Here is a 12,639-nt window from a genome sequence, read left to right on the forward strand (position 1 = left end):
AAAAACTAAAAATAGAACTACCATACGACCCAGCAATCCCACTACTGGGCATATACCCTGAGAAAACCATAATTCAAAAAGAATCATGTACCACAATGTTCATTGCAGCTCTATTTACAATAGCCAAGACATGGAAGCAACCTAAGTGTCCATCATTGGATGAATGGATAAAGAAGATGTGGCACATATATACAATGGAATATTACTCAGCCATAAAAAGAAACGAAATGGAGTTATTTGTAGTGAGGTGGATGGAGTTAGAGTCTGTCATACAGAGTGAAGTAAGTCAGAAAGAGAAAAACAAATACCGTATGCTAACACATATATATGGAATCTAAGGGGAAAAAAAAAAAGGTCATGAAGAACCTAGTGGCAAGATGGGAATAAAGACACAGACCTACTAGAGAATGGACTTGAGATATGGGGAGGGGGAAGGGTAAGATGTGACAAAGTGAGAGAGTGACATGGACATATATACACTACCAAACGTAAAATAGATAGCTAGTGGGAAGCAGCCGCATAGCACAGGGAGATCAGCTCTGTGCTTTGTGACCACCTAGAGGGGTGGGAAAAGGAGGGTGGGAGGGAGGGAGATGCAAGAGGGAAGAGATATGGGAACATATGTATATGTATAACTGATTCACTTTGTTATAAAGCAGAAACTAACACACCATTGTAAAGCAATTATACTCCAATAAAGATGTTAAAAAAATTTTTTTTTCAAAGAAAAAAAAAAGTATAAGTATTATTATTTTTCAAAGCTGGTATCCATATAATAATGATGATGTAAAAATTTAATAATAATAGTGATGATATTAATGTTTAAAAACAGGAAGCTATACTTTCTATCCCATCGCCCATTTCAAAATACAAAATTGTGATAATAACAACCTGTATCATTTCCAAAAATATTTTATTTTTTACTTTTTTTGGATGGGTTTTGACTCCAAAAATGCTGTTTAATATGATTCCACTTAGTAGATACCCAGAAAAAAAGAACAAATTGATTTCATCAAAATTATAGACTATTATAATATTATATGTGTGCATGAATTAAGTGTGCTGCTAAATCTTATCTTACAATCTTATCTTAGACTACAAGCTAAGATGTAATGTTAATTTAATATTCATTTTATTCAATAGCTCCTTTCTCCTTAAAAGGAAAAGTAACATAATAATAAGTGAATGCCTTTTATTTCCTTTTGGAGTTATGTTTTTTCCTCTTGAGCAATAATAAGCAATTTAAATCAATTAATTCTAAGAATGATCTAATGGAAAGAGCCATATTATAATAGTAAAATATAATATTTGGACTTTCTCAATGAAATGGAAGATTTATTCCTGTTTTTCCTGTGGAGAATAATTTGTCAATATTTGTTTATTTAGTGGATACATATTTTACTCAAAATTATTGTAATACATACATTTTTTAAAATTGACATTAAACCCTAGATCTGAAAATACTATAATTTTTGCTGTTTCTAACCATGGTCTTATTTTCCTTTCTTTCTAGAACCTTTTGAAATACATATTATAATGCATATTTTTAGTATCATATGCAATTATATTTCAATTCTCCATATTTGATTTTCTGTCAAACTCAGTGAATTACAGACATTTTCTGTGTAAGCACCTACTTCTAATAAGGGATGATAGCCATCTGTTCAATGTTTTTAAATTCTCTTTGTACACTGAAATAACAAGATTTGATCTGAATATTAATGAAATGGTGCCCTTATGGTACAAAAGTTTCATCATTTTATACTTATTATGTAAAGCCATGTTTGTCTAACTAGAATATCCTTCATCCCTAATGATATTCTCGTGTGTTTTGTTAGACAATTTTCTTTGTTGGTGTCCCATCCATGGAATAATTCTCTAATTTTAGTTACTTTTATTTTATTGACATTTTAAAATTAGTAAATCTTAAAAAATATCATGTTCTTATAAACTATAAATTTATACAAATCAGTCATGAATTCTTCATATACTTATTTTAGTCTGATTGGAAGTTCAATTAATTTTCAAGTGCTCTGATCCAATTTCACTTTATACTTTACTCTTCTAGATGTAAGAAATAGGACATATCAATTGTCACATATTCTAATATTTAAAATGTTAAATATTAACTTTAAAGAATCTTGTCAGTGTGTTACTTTGGGTTCGTTTTATATATTAGGCATATGATGACAGATAAGACATAAGAAAGAATACTGTTTCTCTTAACGGGTAAGACTAATTTCTTTTTTTTAAAACTAAATGTCTTTTGAGTTAGCAGACTTTGAGCTAGTCTCTCACCAATACAACAAACTCTACAATCCTCAAATTTGACTGGATCATAAAAATCATGTAATACAACCCATTACACTTGGCTTCAGTAGCGCCCTTTCCTCCTTGTTTGCCCTGAAGGGAACTTACTACCTCCTGAGAGAATCAATCCTATAAGCTCTTCTGACGATTACTCCAATATATGAAATATTTAACAGTGAGGATGATTTCCTAGAGGAGATCATCTCTGACTTACATTTTAAGGCCCACAGGAAATATAGGCGTTAGTTGAGCGATGCGAGAAGAAGAGTATCCCAGGCAGAGGGTCAGCATGAACATAGGAAACTGCAACCTGTTTAGTGTTTATGCAACTAGAGTGAAAGGTAGGGAATGGTGAGAGAGGAGAGATAAGCGTGGGTCAAGTCAAGCAATGCCTTGTATACCATGATAAGGAACTTGAATTTTATACTATAGGAGAAGAGTGATCATTGAAAGATTTAAAGTGAAGGGACGATGTGACCATATTTATATTTTAGTTAGATTTGTTGGGGGTGGATTGAGATGGGAAAAGAGGCTGGAGTAAGGAAGACCAGTTAGGTTGTTGCAACAGTCCCATTTAAGAGACAATGGGAATTCAAATTATGAGAGAAGAGCATGCATGGTAGTTTATAAAATAATAAGACTGTTGATTGAAATGGAAGCTGTGTAGGAATCAAGAATCAAGAATGAATCTAACCTTTAGTTATTTTGAAAATGATAAGATGGTGAAGTCAGAAGTAAGGGTGGATTTAGGGATGGAAAAGGTCAGATTGGTGATGTGGGTATACTGAGTGTTGGGACGAGAGGTGGAAATTTTGGATTCTTTTTTGTATACTGAGTTTGAATTGGCAGTAGGACATCGAGGAGGACAGTGGGTAGGTGGCTCTTCCAGTCTGAAGATCAGGAGGAAAAGTCTCTGCTGGAGATATTGGATGTTAAACCCACAGATTGAGTGAGACTGTTACCAAACCCAGGTCCGGCTGCTCACCGCTGGAAAGCCAGTTCTTGAGAGACAAGTGTTGGTAGGAAAGGAAAGGTTGCTTTATTTCGGAGGGTGGCAACCAGGGGGTAGGGCAGATGCCTGTCCAAAGGCCGACTCCCCCGTTGACAATCAGGGGGCAAGAGCTTTTATAGACAGAGGGAGGGGGCTACATGCAGAAACAATATAGTCAGCTCTGACAGTCATCTTGAAATTGGTCATCGGTGGTCTGACCAGCGTTGTCTTGGTTGTTATAAGTACAGTTAATCTTTAGTTCCAGGGTTTGTTCCCATTTCTTTGAGGCCAGTTCTCGGAATTGTGGCAGCTTATGTCATGGCTTCAATTTCATGGCTTCAATTTGGTCATCATGTAGTCATCCTCCTCCACTTGGTGGGGGCTTCAGTATCTGCAAAACAGCTCATGGGATATGGCTCAGAATACTATCTGTAGACCTTAAGGAGGAACTAAAGGTCCTTGACTATGCTTAATGATTAAACTATTATTATTCGGTCTCCTTTGACTGTTTTCCTTTGTTTCTGCATTTTCTCACTTCTCTGATTAACTTTTTTTTATTTTTGGCTGTGTTGGGTCTTCGTTGCTGCACGTGGACTTTCTCTAGTTGTGGCAAGCGGGGGCTACTCTTTGTTGTGGTGTGCAGGCTTCTCATTGCGGTGGCTTCTCTTTGTTGTGGAGCACGGGCTCTAGGCACGTGGGCTTCAGTAGTTGCAGCACGTGGGTTCAGTAGTTGTGGCTCATGAGCTCTAGAGCACAGGCTCAGTAGTTGTGGTACATGGGCTTAGCTGCTCCACAGCATGTGGGATCCTCCCAGGCCAGGGCTCGAACCCGTGTCCTCTGCATTGGCAGGCAGATTCTTAACCACTGCACCACCAGGGAAGCCCTCTCTGATTAAACTTATTCTCTGGCTAAAGTTTTTCCACAGACGAAAGGCAGGCTGAGGACATGGGGGGGGGGCAAGAACCATAGGGTCCTGCTCCATTTCAAGACCACGTAGTGCTATGACAAAGAGAAAGACTGAGGGCAGACCATGGGGAACATTATCGTTTATGTGACAAGCAGAAGAGATGCCCCCCAAAGCGATAAGAATAAACAAAGTGGAAAAAGCACAAGGAGTATTTGGTGTTAGGGAAGCCAAAGAAGTAGAGTGTCAAAAAGGACAGAGTGGATACTGCAGTGTCAGATGCAGCCAAAATGTCCTGTAAGTTAAAGGCCAGTATATTTCTATTGCGTTTGGCAATGGTGGGGGCCATTAACATTTGCCAGAACAATTTCAGTAGAGTGTTTGCATTGCAAGTAAGATCTCAGTGAGTGGGGCTGATGAAGATTACTCTCTCTTGAAGTCTGGATGAGAAGGAAAGTTGAATGGATGGTAGTTCAAGGATATGAGGTCAAGAAAGCCTTGTTTATAGGATGGACCTAAGAGGCTTTAGAGGCAGAGGGAAGAGAACCCGGAGAGTGGGAGAGATTGGAAACACAAAGGAGAGAAAGAATGGATGATGAAGCAAGGCACCAAGAGAGAGGAGGGTATGTTTTTAAAAAGGCACACATGGTCTCTTTTGCGGGAGGAGCACAAAGAAAAACAGAAGAAGAAAGTAAGAATAACAGAGAAAGTAGATAAGTGGATGAATGTGAGTGGGAAGAAGGTTGAAGGAAATCGTATTTAGTAGTAGCAACATTTTCTTGAGCTTGAGACTAAGGTCATATTCTGAGAGTGAAAGAGGCTTAGTAGGAGTTTTGAGATGAAATTTGAAATGGATGTATTAATGTGCAGTGCTGTGGTAGCAGCTGAAGTTGGGGATCATGATTATGTAGTAGCTTATCAACCCATTTGTGTAGCTTTTTCCACAGTTTACTGAAATTGGAGAAAACAAATTGTAGCTCTGAATCAGAGTTGGGGTTTTGAAGGGCAAGTATAAAATAAACCTGGGGTGCACAAGAAACAAGGGTGCTGCGGAAAAGAAAGTGAAAAGGAAACAGGAGCTTCATGCTGAGTAGGAGGGAATAGATCTCAGGAGGTAGTTAATTTATGGGGAGAAAATGAGGAGGAGGCAAAGCTTGAAGAACTGCAGGGCTCCCCAGGGCTCACAGGGCGGGTGCAGTAGGCACCAGATTTATAAAGACAGAGGGCTTTTAGTCATACAGTGGAATATTGTTTGTTCATTTGTTTGTGTGTCCCTTCCTTTTTAATCTATTGGACAAATATTTATTTATTTAAGACATTCTATGTGTCAGTGCCATGGGGACACCAGTGGTGAGGAAGACAAATATGGCCTCACTGTGTTGCAGCTTGTAGACAGGTGTGGTGCACGCACAGTAGACAACAAACTATACAGTCTTGGGCATTAGGTCTTTGAGATTGAGTGGTCTGAGTGATGACTACATCATTGCCAACAAGATGTGTTTTCCTGCATATTTTACTTGTAGAATTTTTCTTTTGGAGGACTTGAGGACAGGTCTTAATTTTCCTTCTAGAATCTGCCCATCAGGATTTCATCCAATATAAATATTTTACCATGTGTTTTGCTGAGTACTAGGGACATAAAAAAGAAAAAGAAGTAAAGATTCCACTTGGGCCATTTTTTTTTTTTTTAATTTTTAATTATTTAATTATTTATTTATTTATTTATGGCTGTGTTGAGTCTTCGTTTCTGTGCGAGGGCTTTCTCTAGTTGTGGCAAGTGGGGGCCACTCTTCATCGCGGTGCGCGGGCCTCTCACTATCGCGGCCTCTCTTGTTGCGGATCACAGGCTCCAGATGCGCAGGCTCAGTAATTGTGGCTCACGGGCCCAGTTGCTCTGCGGCATGTGGGATCTTCCCAGACCAGGGCTCGAACCCGTGTCCCCTGCATTAGCAGGCAGATTCTCAACCACTGCGCACTTGGGCCATTTTTAACCCCATTTTTTCTTACCTTCTCAGGGCCTTTTATTCACTGGTCATCTTGTATCTGGTAAGACAATGCTAGCTGCAGTAATAAAACCCTACAAAACATAGAATGACTACAACTCAATTGAATTTCTCACTCATTTAAGCCCAAAACATGGCAGGCACCTCTGTTCCAAGCAGTGATTCAAGGACCCAGGGACCTTTCATCTTAGGGCTCTACATTTTTCAACTTGTTTGCCATACTTGCCTTGCATTTGTGGATCAATGTAGCGCTAGGGAACTAATTTCATCTGGCTCTAGGACTGGAGCATGTGACATAGACTTAGCTAATCATTGCTTTTCATAACTCTGGCTATGGTGATTGGTTCAGGACCCAAACAAGCCCAAGTGGAGTTAATCACATGACTTCTCAAGAAATGCTAGGGCAAAAGCAGTATGCTTTCCTCCCCAGACAAAAATGAAGACACATTCGTCAGGATTGCTACAGTCATTTTAGGATTACAAAGAGTATGTATGAATGTGCTGGAGGAGCTGGCTAAGATGGGACCCCATCCTGCAGAAACAGAGCTGGGAAATGGAGATAAATCAAACCTTGGTCATATTGTTTGAGTGCTGGATGAAGCCTTTCTTGAAATCATATTATTGTTTAGTTAAACTAAATCTACATTATTTTCTAAACATTTATAGTAAGGAGAAAACTATTTTTTGTTCAGGGAACAAGTATCCTTGTTAGGAAATATGAGAAGCCTATAGACTTATAGTTTAAGCTGGTATTAGTTTTTTGTTTGTTTTATTTTTCATTTTTGTTTTTTAATTTAAAAATGATATTTATTTAACTTATATCTTTTGTAACACCATTTTTGGAGCACATCTGAAGTCCAAGTGTTCCGTAGTGATTAAAAGCAAGGGTTTGGAACCATTGTTTTTGTTATTTGCAACAGAAAATATTCTTACTGGTATGTTAAATGCCTGCTATGCTGATTTTGACTGCTTTTTGACCCCAACAAATTAAATATATTCCTTTAAATAACTGCAGATTACATTTGTTTCTTATGTATATCTATGAATACATTAAGTAGTTGCATGTACACATTATGGATACATTATAATTGGCTGCATCATATGTAGGATATTTTGCAGCAGAAGACTTAATGGATAGTAGTGTTAACTTCAGTTTAGCGTCCTCTTGAGGAAAATGCCTCCTTTCATATTTCCTGGTCAGGGTAGTATGTGTAATGCCATACTTTTCCCTCTAAATTAAATAAATCTTGCTTGAACTTCCCGCTTACCAAGGTGAACAGAGAGTACAAAATTGGTAATTTTTTAGATCATCTTTTTTATATCTAAAGTTTAAAGCAGTCCCAGGGCTTATAGGGGTCCTGGAAACAAATCCTTGAGTCTGCATTTACCTGTCTTCCCCTCTCCCATTGCTGCTTGGGTGATGGTTTTCTGCCTCTTCTTTAGCACAATGGTGCAGTCTCAGAGAGTGTAGGTTTGCAACCTCAGGAGCTTCCTGGGTGAAATCTGAAACTGGCCCCATTCTCGGAGGGAAAGGACAGACCAAAGAATGAGGCAGACTGCTCAAGATTGGTAGGTTTAGCAAGCAAAGGAACTTACGTATGAGGCTTGTCTTGAGCGGCGGCAAGACAAGTAGATCTCTATACCTGCCCACCAGGGTCAAAAGTTTATACAGAGGCCTTAACTGGGTTCGTCACATATTCTGTGCAGATGGTCTCAACAACACATTGCTCTCTCAAGATTGTCTTCTTGAAAATGGTTCCACTGGGGGAACGGTGGGCAGAATGTACATTCCAAGGCCAGGGGAGGGGGTGAGGAACCTCTGATTGCCCAGGTCCAGCTCCTGGGTCAGCCAGCTGTCACATCCTCTCGATGACCTCCAACATCCTAACCAGGTCACTGTGTTCCTAACGAGGGTGGCTGGCTGGCTCCTTCCTTTGGGGCCAGCTCAGTCTCCTTACCTGAATTTCAAGGCCATGACCCTTGATACTTTGGCCTTCACCAACATCCATGGAATCAAACCCAAATGAGGTTCTGTCACCTTGGAGGCCAAAATCTTTGTATCCTCAGTGAATCTAGACACCCTCACTCTAATCTTGCCTTAACAACTTCCCAGGAGTACCTTAATCTCTTACCTGGAAGCACAAACACTTCTACTCCTTCTCCTCTGAGATTGTATAGTCTATTTCTTTGTTCAAGGCCTCTTTGTGAAAACTACTCCTGAAGAAAAGTCACCCAGAACTTAGCATAAAAGTCTGGCTGTGAGGTACAAAGGAAATGTTCCTTTCTATTCTTTTGCTGATGAGAACACAGCAGCAAAAAAGCCAAGAAACCGAGTAGTTTCTCCATAATTCTCTTACACTCATCTACCTCCATCTTCCACAATATATGTGAGCTCATCATATATTTTAAAATATGCTTTTAGGTCATTATCCTTGTTAGAATCTTATGACATCTTAGTGGTTCTAAATCTACTGTATCTCCAGGAAAGATTCTGAGGTTCTAGGCTATTTCAGTTTACTTTAATCAACATTCGTAACAATTAATCCCTGTGCCCTCCAACCCTAACCTCCAACACAGATATAGGCTTGTGTACCACCTTGATGCTTCGGATTGTTTTAAGATTTGTTTTCCAATTACCTTGACCATATCAAAGTAACATAAACATACACTCAGATTTACAAATATATCTATGATTAAAATAAAAGTCATTATCACCTTGTCAGAAATGTACCCCTCCTAGTGATGTCTTTTACCTCTGTTGACCTTTGAAGACTGTTTTCACTCAGTTATCTCCTGAAACTCCTCTGAAGTGTTAAAAAAAACTCTGAATTCTGTGACCTATAGGAAAGCTGGCATATAACTTATTGTCCAAACCAGTGCACTTCAGAAAGGAAGGGGGCACTATTAATAATTATTCCAGGACAACAGTTATAAGCCACTGATGTCCCAGGGAAACCAAATATATGGTCACGTTGCAGCGGGGGGAGATAGTGCATTTTCATGTGACATCCTGGGGTAACTCTGAGGTTCCTGGTTTGATTAGATTGCATGGGGAGTCAGCTGATGGCCGTCTGTGTATACAGGTTTCTATCATTAGGATGGACACTCAATGAGTTAAATTTAAGTAGCTTATGGGGAATTTTTTTAATGTGATTTGACTCAACATTTGGGTCACACCAGTTCTGGCCTTAATATATTGCAGCATTTTTATTGTGTGTTTCAAGTGAATTGCAAGCCGTGTTAACCTGCCATTTTGTTCTAATGACTCTAATAACTGAAATTAGTGCTAGGCAATGAGTTTGGCGATGACAGCATAAATGGTACTGTCACATTTCTCATTTTACTAACTCTGTATTATTTCAGCCAGGTACAGTTAACCCACTGTATTTTATTTGCAAAGCACTCTTAAGTCACCAGCATTATTATTTGACTTTTAAAGTACATCCATTAGTGAATTTTTTGACATATGCTTATGTTAAGAAAGAAATTCACATTTTAATTTTCCAAGAACTCTAATTGCTGGTCTTAGCAGTTCTTCAATATCAACTGCTGAATTAAATAAATAGGTCAAGGCTGAAAGACTTGCAGCAAAGGGAACATTGAGTCAAATCAGTCTAAAATAAGATCACATTTTCATTAAATACCCAAATGATGGTTGACTTTGAACACCTTCCTACCCTGCTCACAGCTGTATCTCCAGCACCTAGAACCACAGCTGGCATGTAATAAGCACACATTAAATATTTGTTCAAAGAATAAATAATATTCTTTACAGCTTGCTTTAAGATATTTGTGGCATGGGTTTTTTACTCTCAAGCATTCTGTGTTAAATATCTATTTATAATATTCCTGTCAATGTGTTGTGTGGAGACTTGCAAATCCCTGGCTTTCTATAATTATTATTATTTTTTTATTTTTTATTTTTTAATTTTTTCTAAAGCCTGCCTTTTTTCTGATTTGCATATTGTCCTTTAAACAAGGCCTGGGAATGCACAGTAAGACTGATTGGCATACTTATACTACTTTATATATTCAAATTTTTACTTTATGATTATACTTGCTGATACTAGGATTTTTAAATAGAAAATATGCTCTATTGTAAATATTTTTGAATATATTAGAATCATAATATCTTGCTAAACATCAAAAAATCACATTTATGGTCAATTAATACTATGGATTATGTATTTCTCATAACTCTAAATCTTTGTTTTGTGTAAGCCATCTCTCTTTGAATTTTTTTTTTCTTTTAACATCTTTATTGGAGTATAATTGCTTTACAATGGTATGTTAGTTGCTGCTTTATAACAAAGTGAATCAGTTATACATATACATATGTTCCCATATCTCTTCCCTCTTGCGTCTCCCTCCCTCCCACCCTCCCTATCCCACCCCTCTAGGTTATTGATTCAGTTAATCAACAAGTTCTGTAAGGCTGTAATATGCAGCGTTAGTATCCTTTGCTTCAGTAGAACATTTTCCACATTCTTCTTTCAGTTATAATTCACATTCCCCCTGACTTTCAGATTTGTCCTTTGCTTCTCTTGTGCAGGCCACGAAACCAGATAATGTAACCAAATCTCCCGTTTTTGCTCCATTTAAAGTTTTAGCTAGGGTAGTGTTTCTGTGAGTCTGGTTTCCAAATGAAATCTGAAGTGCTATGTTAATAAAAGAAAGGGACAAGGGAAAATTAGTAGTTAAATCTTAAAAGATGATTTCTTCCTATGCTCAGTAGCCTACATGAGAGCTACTGTCTGTCCCTAGAGAGATCATTTACAGATGGAAATATACATATTTTCCCCATACCTTTAACATATCATCAAAAAAAGGGAATATTTTCTCTAGTGAGAAATTTTACTGTTAAGGTTTCAGGCCTACCCTATTTGAATTGTAGTTCCTATATGTGAATCATCTCCTTTATCATTATTTAGATAAACTTTCTCTTAGGAGAAGCCAGGGTGACCTATGTTTATTTTTTTCTTAATCCTGTTTTTTTTTTTTTTTTAATCTTCTTCACCTTTCAGGATACTAGTGCTCTCAGTTCTCTTTATCATAAATCAAAATATTTATCTGGACTAATTATGATACTAGTAATTTTTACTTTAGTGTTCATCTTAATACATTTTCCTCTTTGAAGTATTTGCATTTTAACATTCTTTTTTTCTTTTTTTATTGAAGTATAGTTGATGTACAATATTATATGTTACAATATTATACATTGTTTCACAAGGTTTAAAGGTTATACTCCACTTATAGATATTATAAAATATTGGCCCTATTCCCTGTGGTTTACAATATATCTTTGTAGCTTATTTTATACATAATAGTTTGTACCTCTTAATCCCATACCCCTATATTTCCCCTCCTCTTTCCTTCTCCTCATTGGTAACCACTAGTTTGTTCTCTATATCTGAGTCTGCTTTTTTTTTTTTGTTATATTCACTAGGTTGTTTTAGTTTTTAGATTCCACATATAAGTGACATCATACAGTATTTCTCTTTCTGTCTGACTTATTTCACTTAGCATAATACCCTCCGAGTCCATCCATGTTGTTGCAAATGGCAAAATTTCATTCTTTTTTATGGCTGAGTAGTATTCCATTGTGTATATACACCACATCTTCTTTAGCCATTCATCTGTTGATGGACACTTGCTTCCGTACCTTGGCAATTGTAAATAATGCTGCTATGAATATTGGGGTGCATGTATCATTTTTAATTAGGGTTTTTGTTGGGTGTTTTTTTTGATATATACCCAGGAGTGGAATTGCTGGGCCATATGGTAGTTCTATTTTTAGTGTTTTGAGGAACCTCCATACTATTTTCCACAGTGGCTGCACCAATTTACATTCCCACCAATAGTGTACAGGGGTTCCCTTTTCTCTACATCCTCACCGACATTTGTTATTTGTGTTCTTCTTGATGATAGCCATTGTGACAGATGTGAGATAAAATCTCACTGTGGTTTTGATTTGCATTTCCCTGATGATTAGTGACGTTGAGCATCTTTTCATGTGCCTGTTGGCCATCTGCATGTCCTCTTTGGAAAAATGTTTATTCAGGCCTTCTGCCCACTTTGTAATGAGGTTGTTTGTTTTTTTGATGTTGAGTTGTATGAGCTGTTTATATATTTTGGGTGTTGTTAACTTATTGTCAGTCATATCATTTGCAAATATTTTCTCCCATTCAGTAGGTTGTCTTTTCGTTTTGTTGATGGTTACCTTTGCTGTGCAAAAGCTTTTAAGCTTAATTAGGCCCCATTTGTTTATTTTTGCTTTTATTTCCTTTGCTTTAGGAGACAGATCCAAAAAAATATTACTACAATTTTATGTCAAAGAGTATTCTGCCTGTGTTTTCCTCTAAGAGTTTTATAGTGCCTGCTCTTACATTTAGGTCTCTAATCCATTTTGAGTTTATTTTTGTGTATGGTGT

General features: G+C 37.4%; 1 protein-coding gene across 3 annotated transcripts in view; it reads left to right on the forward strand.

Moving 5' to 3' along the window:
• The window catches only part of TMEM117 (transmembrane protein 117), a 540,188-nt gene that overhangs the window by 89,578 nt on the left and 437,971 nt on the right, over positions 1 to 12,639 (forward strand). The gene's annotated exons all lie outside the window — the stretch shown is intronic.

Source organism: Balaenoptera musculus, chromosome 10, assembly GCF_009873245.2.
Source record: "Balaenoptera musculus isolate JJ_BM4_2016_0621 chromosome 10, mBalMus1.pri.v3, whole genome shotgun sequence".
Lineage (NCBI taxonomy): Eukaryota > Metazoa > Chordata > Mammalia > Artiodactyla > Balaenopteridae > Balaenoptera > Balaenoptera musculus.